Source organism: Mus musculus, chromosome 2 (genome assembly GCF_000001635.26).
Source record: "Mus musculus strain C57BL/6J chromosome 2, GRCm38.p6 C57BL/6J".
NCBI lineage: Eukaryota > Metazoa > Chordata > Mammalia > Rodentia > Muridae > Mus > Mus musculus.
This window is the reverse complement of record NC_000068.7, coordinates 150,455,682-150,470,695: the sequence shown is the minus strand read 5'-3', so window position 1 is coordinate 150,470,695 and position 15,014 is coordinate 150,455,682. Positions and strand designations below refer to the sequence as shown.

The 15,014-nt window shown below is 40.9% G+C and overlaps 1 pseudogene; it reads left to right on the top strand.

The window, feature by feature from the left end:
• The first annotated feature begins 512 nt into the window (after positions 1–512).
• On the top strand, positions 513–1,367 carry Gm14127 (annotated as a pseudogene).
• The last annotated feature ends 13,647 nt before the right edge of the window (positions 1,368–15,014 follow it).

The window sequence follows — 15,014 nt, the reverse complement described above, 5'->3', positions numbered from 1 at the left end:
TCCTTGAGAACCTAACGAACTCATGTTGAAGGCAATTTATGACTAAAAAATTTGCTAACATCTATAGCTGACACACATATTCAGTTACACAAGATTATTTTTCTGGATTCTATATATATTTTACATATTAGCTGTCTATTGGATATAGGGTTGGTGAAGATCTTTTCCCAATCTGTAAGTTGCTCTTTTGTCTTACTGACAGTGTCATTGTCTTACCGAAGCTTTTCAGTTTTATGTGGTCCCACTTGTCATTTGTTGATCTTAGAGCCTCAGTCATTGGTTTTCTGTTTAGAAAATTTTCACTGTGCAAATGTGTTTGAGGCAATATCCCACTCTTCTATTAGGTTCATTGTATCTGGTTTTATGTTGAGGTCTCCAAAACCCAATTAAAAAATGGAGACAGGTTCCGGCCGGGCCGCTGCGGCCTCCGGCTTCCTGTGTTTGCTGTGGACAGTGTCCGGCCCCGCGCTCCTTGGGCACTGCCTCCTGACCCGGCGTCCCTGGACTCCCCTCCGTGCGAGCCTGGCCTCATGGCCGGGACCCAGCTCTTTCGGTTCCGGGAGGAGCCAGGTCCCGGAGGCGATCGGGCGGTGCTGGAGGTCCGCGTCCCGCAGGTCCTGCATGTCCAGTATGGAATGTATGTTTGGCCCTGTGCTGTAGTCCTGGCCCACTACCTGTGGTTTCACAGAAGATCTCTACCAGGCAAAGCTGTCTTAGAGGTTGGAGCTGGAGTGAGCCTTCCTGGGATTTTGGCTGCCAAATGTGGTGCTAAAGTAATACTATCTGACAGCTCAGAGTTTCCTCACTGTCTGGATATCTGCATGCAAAGTTGCCAGATGAATAACCTGCCACAGGTCTAAGTTGTAGGACTAACATGGGGCCACATATCAAAGGACATTCTGTCTTTGCCACCACAAGACATCATTCTTGGATCTGATGTGTTCTTTGAACCAGAAGGTAAGTATAATTTATAGCAAACTTGGCTGGATGTATCTTAGAAAACTCACTTAAAAAACCACCCCACCCCTCCCCAGATTTTGAAAGCAATTTAGCCACAGTATACTTCCTGATGCAGAAGAATCCAAAAGTTCAATTTTGGTCTACATACCAGGTCCGAAGTGCTGACTGGTCACTTGAAGGCTTGCTCTACAAGTGGGATATGAAATGTGTCCATATTCCTCTGGAGTCTTTTGATGCCGACAAGGAAGGCATAGCAGAGTCTACCCTTCCAGGAAGACATACTGTTGAAATGCTGATCATCTCCTTTGCAAAGCACAGTTTCTGAATGAATTGTACCTCAATATGTTCTGGGACAGTGTCAAAATGGAATAACCTGGCATAAAGCTGAATTATCTGAGGAAACTCAATGGGTATGAAGATGATCAATTCTGTAAGCCTTGTGGCTGTGATGTCATGCCTAGGATAGCATTCAACATAACTTTAACAAAATTAAACATTCAAAAAGGCTTAAAAAAATGGAGGCAGAACTAAACAAGATTCTTGACAGAGAGATCATGAATAGGTGAGAAGCCCTTAAAAAATCGTTCAAAATCCTTAGTCATCAGGGAATTGCAAATCAAAATGACCTTGAGATTTACCTTACACCAATCAGAATGGTGAAGATGATAAACTCAAGTGACAGCACATGCTGGTGAGGATGTAGAGGAAGAGGACCACTCCATTGCTGATGGACTTGCAAACTGGTACAACCACTCTGGATATCATCCTGGCAGTTCCTCAGAAAATTGGAAATCAATCTTCCAGCTATAGCGCTCTTGGGCATATACCCAAAAGATGCTCACCTATACCAAAAGGACACGTGCTCCACTACCTTCATAGCAGCTTTATTCATAATAGGCTGAAGCTAGAAACAACCCAGATGTCCCTCAACCAAAGAATGATTACAGAAAATGTGTTTCATTTACACAATGGGATACACTTCGACTATTAAAAGCAAGGATCTTATGAGTTTTCCAGGGCAATGGATGGAACTAGAAAATATCCTGTGTTCTGTAAGCCAGACCCAAAAGAAATGCATGGTATGTATTTACTAATAAGTGGATATTAACCAGAAAGTTCAAACCACCCATGATAAAACTCAGACCTTTTGAAGTTTAACATAAAGGCCCAAGTGAGGATGCTTCAATCCCACTTAGAAGATTGAACGAGCTGGGCTGTGGTGGCTCACAACTTTAATCCCAGCACTTGGGAGGCAGGGGCAGGCAGATTTCTGATTTGGAGGCCAGCCTGGTCTACCGAGTGAGTTCCAGGACAGCCAGGGCTATAAGAGAAACCCTGTCTCGAAAAACAAACAAAAGACAGCAACAACAAAGAAAGATTGAATGAAATAATCACTGTAGGGGATCTTGGTGGGAGGCAGAGGAAAAAGGGGGCAGGAGAAAAGCTTAGATTGCCTGGAGAATGAAAGGAAGTGTGCTGCTATGGGGTGTGGGGTAAACTCCAGAATGTCCTAGAGTCCTGTGATGTGAGAGGCTTTCAGGACTCGATGGTGATAACCTTAGCTGAAATGCACAAGATGGGGGAGCTGGAACCTGAAGAGACAATCTGCAGTAAATAGACAGGGCCCCCAGTGGAGAGATGGAGTCACCTACCCTTCTTCAAAATGTTTAACTCAGAATTGTTCCTGTCTAAAGGAAACAGACAAAAATGGAGCAGAGAATGACTGAAAGGCCATCCAGTTACCTGCCCACCTTGGGATCCATCCTATGGGCTTGTACCAAACCCTGACACTATTACTGATCCCATGTTGTGCTTGCAGACAGGAGTCTAGCATGGTTGTCATCTGAGAGCCTCTACCAGCAACTGACAAATGCATATACTTAGAGCCAACGATTGTACTGAGGTTGGGTCCAATATGGAAGAGTTAGGGGAAGGATATTATAAGCTGAAGGAGATGGCAACCACATAGGGAGAACAACAGTATCTACTACCCTGGACCTCTCAGAGCTCTCAAATACTAAGACACCAACCAAAGAGCATACATGGTCTGGTCTGTGGCCCTAGACACATTTACCAGAGGACTGCCTGGTCTAGCCTCTGGGAGTGGATGCACCTGACCTTGTAGTGACTTGATACCCCATGGATAGGGGATCCTAGGGGTGGGGTGGGGTGCAGGGGATGCTTGTGGGTAGGGGAATATTCTTTTAAGAGGAAAAGGGTAGGGGGAATGCAGTGAGGAACTCTTACAGGGAAGAACAAAGGCGATGATGCCCCCTTTGTTTTGTTTATACTTGCAAATGCAATACTCTTCAATTACATGAAATTACTTATCCAGGTGTAAAACTATGGGTATGTATTCGTGTCTTTTCTCTCACTGTGATAAAACACAATGTCTAAGACATTGTAAAATATTTTAATCTGGCTTGTCTTTTAACAGGAGGATGGGACCACCTTGAAATTGAAATGCTAGTGTCACAATTTCCCTTTAAATGCTGGGCTGTTTTATCGAGCCTGCATTGGATGTCAGTCATTAGTCAAGGCTACATTTTATCTCTTGATTCTCATGTGTTAGTCTCTTGAGTACAAATTAAAGAATAGAATATGTATCACAATGTGTGCTATGTTGTCAACACTTTTTTACAGTTCTAATATTAAATTGTTTAATAGAATATAACATTAAATGCCTCATGTGTTTTCAAAATTGCATTTTCATGTACCTGCCAGAGATATAATGGAGTAGGATAATCAGCACTCAACTGTATATCCTACTACATAGCTCCATTGGCAGATATATACATATCATTTGATGTTCCATGCTTCTTCATGTTCCCATTAGTTACCATTTGGCACTTCACTGGAAGTATCCCACCAAACAGGATTATCTAGAAATGTTAGATGATGTAATAAAAGTAAGTTTTTTTTTTTTAATAAAGTGTTTCTGGGGTGTGTGTGTGTAATGTGATTATGGATTTCTAGACCATATCAGATAAGCAGAGACTTGGTGACAGCATTATAGCATCTATTTTGGCCATCTTTATACAATGATCATGGTCAGGTTGCTATTATTGTATACTGTAGTCACTTCCTACTGAGCCATCTCACTCATGAAAAAATAAAATTGGTAGAAGCATTACAGCAGTAAAATATCCTCTTCTTTTCATACTGTAAACAGGAAGTCATTTTCAGCTATTGCCTTTTCCATAATGATAAGCAGCCTAGTTTTGGGAATAGTATCCACAGGCAGGCAACAGAGTCTGGGACTCTTCCTGCTCCATTTCTTGGGTATGGTGTCTGAATATCAAGCTGCTTGTGTGTGGGAGGGGAGTGTAGTACCAGCCATGAATGCATTTTGATTGGTGGTTCAGTCTCTGAGAACACCCAAGGGTCCAGGTCACTTGACTCTCTTGCTCTACTTGTGAAGTTTTTATCCCCTCTGGGTTCCCCAATCTCTCCTACAAATCCTCCACAAGACTTTTGGAGCTTCCTCCAATGTTTGGGGGGTCAGTCTCAACTTCAGATTTGGATAGCTGATGTCTGGAGGCTCTAAGAGGAAAGTTAGGTTAGGCTCTGGTGTGTAAGCATGGCAGAGTATCATTAATATTGTCAGGGTTTGGTTCTTATTAATGCTATGGGTGTAAAGTCATTGGTCATGCACTCAGACTCCCAGTCTTCTTTGTCTGTACATCTCCTGTAGGGCAAGAAGGTTTTGTAGGTGAGTTGGGATCATCGTTTCTTCACTGGGGTTCTTTCTTGGCTATAGGAGGGAGTCACTTCAGGCTCCATATCACCCACTGCTAGGACCAAATCTCAGCTACAGTCACCCTCCTAGATTCCCTGGGGCCTCCCCCATTCCTGGTCTCTGGCATATCCTACAGATGTCCTCCCCTATAGCTAGAGCTGCAGCTCTCCACCCTCTCTTCCCACACATTATCCCCCAGCATTCCCCTCACCTTCCCACCTGCCACACAGTTCCCTGCCTCCATTCACCTCTGAAGACTGGTATTTCCTCTTCTAAGTGAGAGTCAAGCATCCTTCCTTGTGAACTTGTGATTTAGCTTCTTTGCTCTGTGGATTGTATCATGGAAATCCTATAATTTGTGGCTAAAATCCACATATAATTAAGTACATAACTATGCATGTCCTGAGTCTAGGTTACTTCACTGGTCTATCTGATTTTTTATGGTTCGATCCATTATTTTTCCTTGTTTTAATAATTGAATAGTATTCCATTGTATAAATTACATTTTTTTTCACCCGTTCTCCTGCTGAAGGACATCTGGATGGTTTCCAGTTTCTGGCTATTAAAAGTAAAGCTTCTCCCTTCCGGTCAGCGCCAGCACCGGGTCACCTAGGGCATGGAGTCCGCAGACACCCCCAAGGTCCCCAGAGGACTCTCCTCGAGATCTTAGGATCACTGGTGAGTGGAACACAACAACTGTTCCAATCCAATCGTGCAGGACCTGAGACAGCAGAAGGGGAGTAGAAAACTGGCTTGACCAGGGGCACAAGTCTTTTCCAGTTGGCACCAGCACCGAGTCACCTTGGGCGTGGAATTGGCAAACACCGCCACAGTCCCCAAAGTACACTTCACCAGATCTTGGGATCACTGACCAGACAGCTTTATGGTCCTCAAAGGAGACACCACTTCCAGGCACTGTAACACGCCCAGGATCTTAGGACAACAGGATCCCAGGATAATAGGAGCTGGGTCACACCAGTATTTCAGGGTCTCAGAGGAAGTTTGACTGCCAAAAACTCTGACACACCCAGAATCTCAGGTTCACAGGAGCCCACAATCAAAGGATCACAGAAAAAGCTGGACTCTGAGGAGTCCTTAATCAACTGGGATTATAGGAAGGACAGGCTCCAATCAGATATATTGAGGGCAGCAATCACTTGAGATAATCAAATTGCAGGAGGCAAGATTAAGAACAGAAGCAACAGAAACCAAGGTTTCTTGGCATCATCAGAACCAAACTTTCCCACCATAGCAAGTCCTGGATACTCCATCACACCAGGAAAACAAGACATGGATCTAAAGTCACTTCTCATGATGATGATGGAGGACTTTAAGAGGGAAATAAAGGAAAACATAGGTAAACAGCTAGAAGCCTTTAAAGAGGAAACACAAAAATCCCTTAGAGAGTTATAGGAAAACACTACCAAACAGGTGATGGAATTGAACAAAACCATCCAGGATGTAAAAATGGAAGTAGAAACAATAAAGAAAACCCAAAGGGAGACAACTCTGGATATAGAAACACTAGGAAAGGAATCAGGAACCATGGATGGAGCATCAGCAACAGAATACAAGAGATGGAAGAGAGAATCTCAGGTGCAGAAAATTCCATAGAGAACATGGACAACAATCAAAGAAAATGCAAAATTCGAAAAGACCCTAACTAAAAACATCCAGGAAATCCAGGACACAATGAGAAGACCAATCCTATGGATAATAGGAGAACATGAGAATGAAGATTTTCAACTTAAAGATCCAGTACATATCTTAAACAAAATTAAAGAATAAAACACCCCTAACCTAAAGAAAAAGATGCTCATGAACATACAAGAAGCCTACAGGACTCCAAATAGACTGGAGCAGAAAAGAAACTCCCTGCTACATATAATAATCAGAATACAAATGCACTAAATAAAGATAGAATATTAAAAGCAATAAGGAAATAAGGTCAAGTAACATATAAAGGCAAACCTATTAGAATTACACCTGACTTCTCATCAGAGACGGAAAGTCAGAAGATCCTGGACAGAGGGTATAAAACCCTAAGAGAACACAAATGCCAGCCCAGAATACTATACCCAGCAAAACTCTAAATTACCATAGATGGAGAAACCAAGGTATTCTATGACAAAACCAAAGTCACACAATCTCTTTACACGAATCCAGCCCTTCAAAGGATAATAAAGGGAAAACGCAAACACAAGGAGGAAAATTATGCCCTAGAAAAGGCAAGAAAATAATCCTTCAACAAACCTAGAAAGATAGCCACAAGAACAAAATCCCAGCTCTAACAACAAAAATAAAAGGAAGCAACAATTACTTTTCCTTAACATCTCTTAATATCAATGAACTCAATTCCCCCCAAAAAAGACATAGACTAACAGACTGGCTACATAAACAGGACCCAAAATTTTGCTGCATACAGGAAACCTACCTCAGGGACAAAGACAGACACTACCTCTGAGTAAAAAGTTGGAAAACAATTTTCCAAGCAAATGGTATGAAGAAACAAGCTGGAGTAGCCATCCTAATATCTGATAAGATTGACTTCCAACCCAAAGTCATCAAAAAAGACAAGGAGGGGCACTTCGTTCTCATCAAAGGTAAAATCCTCCAAGAGGAACTCTCAATTCTGAATATCTATGCTCCAAATACAAGGGAAGCTACATTCATTAAAGAAACTTTAGTAAATCTCAAAGCACATATTGCACCTCACACAATAATAGTGGGAGACTTCAACACCCCACTTTCATCAAAGTACAGATTGTGGAAACAGAAACTAAACAGGGACACAGTGAAACTAACAGAAGTTATGAAACAAATGGATCTAGCAGATGTCTACAGACCATTTTATCCTTAAAAAAAAAAAAAGGCTATACCTTCTTCTCAGCACCTCACGGGACCTTCTCCAAAATTGACCATATAATTGGTCACAAAACAGGCCTCAAGAGATACAAAAATATTGAAATTTTCCCATGCACCCTATCAGACCACCATGGACTAAGGCTGATCTTCAATAACAACATAAATAATGGAAAGCCAACATCCACGTGGAAACTGAACAACACTCTTCTCAATGATACCTTGGTCAAGGAAGGAATAAAGAAAGAAATTAAAGACTTTTTTAGAGTTTAATGAAAATGAAGCCACAACATACCCAACCCTATGGGACACAATGAAAGCATTTCTAAGAGGGAAACTCATAGCTCTGAGTGCCTCCAAAAAGAAACTAGAGAGAGCACACACTAGCAGCTTGACAACACATCTAAATGCTCTTGAAAAAAAAGGAAGCAAATTCACCCAAGAGGAGTAGACAGCAGGAAATAATCAAACTCAAGGGCGAAATCAACCAAGTGGAAACAAGAAGAACTATTCAAAGAATCAACCAGTCGAGGAGCTGGTTCTTTGAGAAAATCAACAAGATAGATAAACCCTTAGCCAGACTCACTAGAGGGCACAGAGACAGCAAATTAACAAAATCAGAAATGAAAAGGGAGACATAACGACAGATCCTGAAGAATTACAAAACACCATCAGATCCTTCTACAAAAGGCTATACTCAACAAAACTGGAAAACCTGGAAAAAATGGACAAATTTCTAGACAGATACCAGGTACCAAAGTTAAATCAGGATCAAGTTAACGATCTAAACAGTCCCATATCCCCTAAAGAAATAGAAGCAGTCATTAATATGCTCCCAGCCAAAAAAAGCCCAGGACCAGATGGGTTTAGTGCAGAGTTCTATCAGACCTTCAAAGAATATCTAATTCCAGTTCTGCACAAACTATTCCACAAAATAGAAGTAGAATGTACTCTACCCAACTTATTCTATGAAGCCACAATTACTCTGATACCTAAACCACAGAAAGATCCAACAAAAATAGAGAACTTCAGACCAATTTCCCTTATGGATATCATTGCAAAAATACTCAATATAATTCTCGCTAACTGAAAACAAGAACATATTAAAGCAATCATCCATCCTGACCAAGTAGGTTTTATTCCAGGGATGCAGGGTTGGTTTAATATAGGGAAATACATCAATGTAATCCATTATATAAACAAACTCAAAGACAACAAACCCACATGATCATCTCGTTAGATGCTGAGAAAGCATTTGACAAGATCCAACACCCATTCATGATAAAAGTCTTGGAAAGATCAGGAATTCAAGGCCCATACCTAAACATAATAAAAGCAATCTACAGCAAACCAGTAGCCAACATCAAAGTAAATGGTGAGAAGGTGGAAGCAATCCCACTAAAATCAGGAACTAGACAAGGCTGCCCACATTCTCCCTACCTCTTCACAATAGTACTTGAAGTCCTAGCCAGAGCAATTCGACAACAAAAGGAGATCAAGGGGATACAAATTGGAAAAGATGAAGTCAAAATATCACTATTTGCAAATGATATGATAGTATATATAAGTGACCCTAAAAATTCCACCAGAGAACTCCTAAACCTGATAAACAGCTTTGGTGAAGTAGCTGGATATAAAATTAACTCAAACAAGCCAATGGCTTTTCTCTACACAAAGAATAAACAGGCTGAGAAAGAAATTAGGGAAACAACACCCTTCTCAATACTCACAAATAATATAAAATATCTCGGCGTGACTCTAACTAAGGAAGTGAAAGATCTGTATGATAAAAACTTCAAGTCTCTGAAGAAAGAAATTAAAGAAGATCTCAGAAGATGGAAAGATCTCCCATGCTCATGGATTGGCAGGATCAACATTGTAAAAATGGCTCTCTTGCCAAAAGAAATCTACAGATTCAATGCAATCTCCATCAAAATTCCAACTCAATTCTTCAACGAATTAGAAAGAGCAATCTGCAAATTCATCTGGAATAACAAAAAACCTAGGATAGCAAAAACTCTTCTCAAGAATAAAAGAACCTCTGTTGGAATCACCATGCCTGACCTAAAGCTTTACTACAGAGCAATTGTGATAAAAACGGCATGGTACTGGTATAGAGACAGACAAGTAGACCAATGGAATAGAATTGAAGACCCAGAAATGAACCGACACACCTATGGTCACTTGATCTTCGACAAGGGAGCTAAAACCATCCAGTGGAAGAAAGACAGCATTTTCAACAAATGGTGCTGGCACAACTGGTTGTTATCATGTAGAAGAATGTGAATTGATCCATTCCTATCACCTTGTACTAAGGTCAAATCTAAGTGGATCAAGGAAATTCACATAAAACCAGAGATACTGAAACTTATAGAGGAGAAAGTGGGGAAAAGCTTCGGTGATATGGACACAGGGAAAAAAAATTTCCTGAATAGAACAGCAATGGCTTGTGCTGTAAGATCGAGAATTGACAAATGGGACCTCATGAAACTGCAAAGCTTCTGCGAGGCAAAAGACACCGTCAATAAGACAAAAAGGCCACCAACAGATTGGGAAAGCATCTTTACCTATCCTAAATCCAATAGGGGACTAACATCCAATATATATAAAGAACTTAAGAAGGTGGACTCCAGAAAATCAAATAACCCCATTAAAAAATGGGGCTTAGAGCTAAACAAAGAATTCTCACCTGCGGAATACCGAATGGCTGAGAAGCACCTGAAAAAATTCTCAGCATCTTTAATCATCAGAGAAATGCAAATCAAAACAACCCTGAGATTTCATCTCACACCAGTCAGAATGGCTAAGATCAAAAATTCAGGTGACAGCAGATGCTGGTGAGGATGTGGAGAAAGAGGAACATTCCTCCATTGTTGGTGGGATTTCAAGCTTGGAAATCAGTCTGGCGGTTCCTCAGAAAATTGGACATAGTACTACCGAGGATCCCGCAATACCTCTCCTGGGCATATATCCTGAAGATTTCCCAACCGGTAAGAAGGACACATGCTCCACTAGCAGCCTTATTTATAATAGCCAGAAGCTGGAAAGAACCCAGATGCCCCTCAACAGAGGAATGGATACCAAAAATGTGGTACATTTACACAATGGAGTACTACTCAGCTATTAAAAAGGATGAATTTATGAAATTCCTAGGCAAATGGATGGACCTGGAGGGCATCATCCTGAGTGAGGTAACCCAATCACAAAAGAACTCACACAATATGTACTCACTGGTAAGTGGATATTAGCCCAGAAACTTAGTATACCCGAGATATAAGATACAATTTGTAAAACACATGAACCTGAAGAAGCACGAAGACCAAAGTGTGGACACTTTGCCCCTTCTTAGAATTGGAAACAATCACTCATGGAAGGAGTTACAGAGACAAAGTTTGGAGCTGAGACAAAAGGATGGACCATCTAGAGACTTCCATATCACTATCACTACTGACACTCCAGACAATGTCTTTGCTGTGATATCATGTAAAATTAAGAAACAAATTAGATGTCACAGGATACACCCCAATAAATTTAATTTCTATTTTTCTGTACTAACTGTTATCTCAGAGGCTTACTGCCTCAGTCTGGTAACTTTGGCCTAGTTAGAAGCTTCTAGCCTCTGTGCAATCTAATCTAGGCCTACAATGTCTTCAGCCCCTGAGATTCTGCTGAATAAACCCACCCCTTCCTACTTCTTTCTGGTCTCTAGCTGGCTGTTTCAACTCAGCTCTTCTGGTTCAAACTCCTCACCAAGCTGACTGATTCAGTCTGGTTTCTCTCATCTCCTGAATTAATCCGAATAGCCTCAAACTAACTGTGGCAGTCAATTGTAATCACCTGGGTTTTTCTCATTCTCCTGTTTGTTCTGTATATCTATATTGTTTTCTCTGTAACTAGTCTCTATAACTGTTGTGGTAAAACTGCCTGCCTCCCTTCTCTTCACTCTCTCTTAAGTAGCTTCTCTTTCCTGTCTCTTTTCATGAGAATTGGGCTTATCCCGTTTTGTCAAATCTTTCTCTGATTAGCCACTTTGTCTGCAACTAGACACCATTTTGAAACATGAGTTGATTCATTCTATGGACTAACTTCACCTTCACTTTTTCTGAATACAAGTTTGTACTCAGGCCTGGGGGACCCAGAAGTTTTATGGTCTGCCTTGTCCTTTCTGAGTTCCATATTTTGGTCCATACATTTACCTGCAATCAAGGATCCGCATCCCACTCCTTAACCCACAGCTCTGTCTGCCTCCTGTGAGGCCCGTGCCCACACCTAGACAACCAGGTGAGATATCTACAGCCCAATCCCCTGTCTGCTGGGCCCCTGGCAATCCAGCAGGCATAAGGTCTGACTCTTTCTTCCTGATCCCTATCTTCCAGTTCACACTTCTACCTGCAATTTCAGATCTGCAGTCCACTCCCATGGACACAGCTCTGCCTGCCTCTTGGGAGGACTGCTCCCATTCACAACAACCAGGTATGACACCCACGCCCCAAACCCTACTGTGACCTGGGAAGAACAGTCCCAGAAGACTCCTACTCCCAGGGACTACCAGACTGACAAAACCAGAGACAACCAGATGGCCAAAGGCAAGGACAGGAACATAATCAACAAGAGCCAGTACAATGAGACATCATCAGAAACCAGCACTCCTACTACAGCAAGCCCTGGGTATCCTAACACACATGAAGAACAAAATTCTGACTTTATATCTCATCTTATGAAGATGATTGAGATCTTTAAAGGGGAAATAAATAAATCCCTTAAAGAAATAAAGTAAAATATAATCAAACAGGTGAAGGAATTGGCCAAAATTATCCACGATCTAAAAATGGAAATAGAAACAATAGAGAAATCACAAATGGAGGCAACCCTGGAGATGGAAAACATAGGAGAGAGCACAGGGACTACATATGTAGGCATCACTGACGGAATATAAGAAAAGGAAGAGAGAATATCAGGTATAGAAGACACCATAGAAGATATCCATATACCAGTTAAAGAAAATGCAAAATGTAAAAAGATCTTAACAAAAAGACCAAATCTAACAATAACAGAAATAAAAGAGGGAGAAAATTCCCAGTTCAAAGGGCTAGAAAATACCTTCAACAAAATCATAGAAGAAAACTTCCTAACCTAAAGAAAGAAATGGCCAAAAACATACAAGAAACCTACAGAACCTAAACACTAAAAGCACAGAAAAAATATTAAAAGCTGTAAGGGTATGAATAGGTCAAGTATAAAATAAAGACAGACCTATTAAAATTATACCAGAATTCTCAACAGAGTCTGTAAAATCAGAAGATCTTAGACAGAAGTCATGCAGACCCTTAGAGACAACAGATGCCAGACCAGGCTATGCTACCAGCAAAACTCTCAATTATCATAGATGGAGAAACCAATATATTCCATGAAAAAAAAATTTAAACAATATCTTCCTACTAATCCAGCCATATGTAGGATAGTAGGAGGAAGACTCCAACTCAAGGAGGGCATTTAAACCCAAGAAAACACAAGAAATTAATTATTTCACAACAAACCCAAAAGAAGAGAATCACACACACATAATCACACACTCTGTTTTAGTCAGGGTTTCTATTCCTTCACAAAACATCATGACCAAGAAGCAAGTTGGGGAGGAAAGGGTTTATTCAGCTTACATTTCCATATGCTGTTCATCACCAAAGGAAGTCAGGAGTGGAACTCACAAAGGTAGGAACTCGGAGGCAGGAGTGGATGCAGAAGCCATGGAGGAATACTGCTTGCTTACTGGCTTGCTTCCCCTGGCTTGCTCAGCTTGCTTTTATATAGAAGCCAGGGCCACCAGTCCAGGGATGGCACCACCCACAGTGGGCTTGGCCCTCCCCGCTTGATCACTAATTGAAAAAGTTCCTTACAGCTGGATCTTGTGGAGGCATCACCTCAACAGAGGTTTCTTTCTCCATGATAACTCCAGCCCGTGTCAAGTTGACACACAAAACCAGCCAGGACACCTTGTATGGACTTGAACCAATTTTAATAATTTATCAGATAAATAAGTAATTATTATTTAGAATAGGTGTTGTAAAACGGGTTCTTTTAGTAAAAAGTTAGATCTGAAAACTGTTTATCCTTTAACATGAAGCCTGAAAGCAAGGCAAACCTGCTTACCTTTTCTTAAGCCGACACCCAGTAGCTTTAATTAATTAATGAACTAACTAATGGACTAATGTACTAACAAGGTGCTTATAGCCTTGGGGGGAAGAGCTGATTGTCTGCTGTTGCATGACTGACAAAGCTACAGTTAGTTTAGCTCTTAATGTGATCAGAGACCCAAAAAGGATAAATTATAATGGCCTATGAATGTATCAATTCAAATAGCAGAGAGTCATCCATACTCCATTACCTAGACAGTCATCACAAGTCCCTGGGGTCGGCGCTGCAATGGGGCCAGAGGTATACATTCCTATAGAGGAATACATATAGAGGTATACATTCCTATAGAGGAATACATATAGAGGTATACATTCCTATAGAGGAATACATATAGAGGTATACATTCCTATAGAGGAGAATGGGAGGAACTGACATCAACTTGTCTATGCAAAGTGGGGCAATCAATTCTCTTGTGTCTTGGTTGTCCACAGTTTAGGCCATGTTCTAGGGCTGTGAGAGGCATTGGGACAGTCTTTCCCATTGCTTAACGTTAACACAATCAGGTAGAATGCATTGTTTCTGTGTCTATTATGTTGTCGAGACCTTGGATGTCATTACTAGGATCTGAGAGTCTCTGTCTGTCATAGTACTTTTAATCTTATGTGTCATATTCAGCACATGTCTGGCAGATTTGAGGGTAAGTATCTACAAAGCATATCTGAGTTAAATAATCTTTGTCTAGTTTTAGTTGTTTGGTCATAAAACAGAAGGCTAACCAACCAGACAGCATACACTAGCTGGCACAAGACCCCTGATATATGTCTGGTCTGGCCTCAATGAGAGAAGAGGCACCTAACCCCTAAGAGACTTGAGGCCCCAGGGAATGGGAAGGCCTGGTGGAATGGGATGGGGTGGGGTGGGGGAAGGTGGGAGGCTGGGTACATCTTCTTGGAGACTGGAAGGAGGAATGGGGTAAGGAAATGTAAGAAGGGCAAACTGGGAGGGGGTAAAAACTGGACTATAAAAAAAGATTAAAGATAATTGAAACAAACAAACAAAATCAAATGGCTAAATAAAACTTACCTTGTTTTTTATTGTTATATTTAGCATTACTACAAATACAGTTCTTAACATATTAAACAATTTGATCATTTATAAAGTGACTATTGACTTACATTTCTGAATTATCCTTAATAGTTTAAAATAAAAAATGATGATTTCATAATTAAAGCTCTTTCCATAGCATAGAGACTGGAAACTTTCTTGATTCTTAAATGATATATGATTACACAACATATCAGGTTCTTGTTTGACTCAGTTT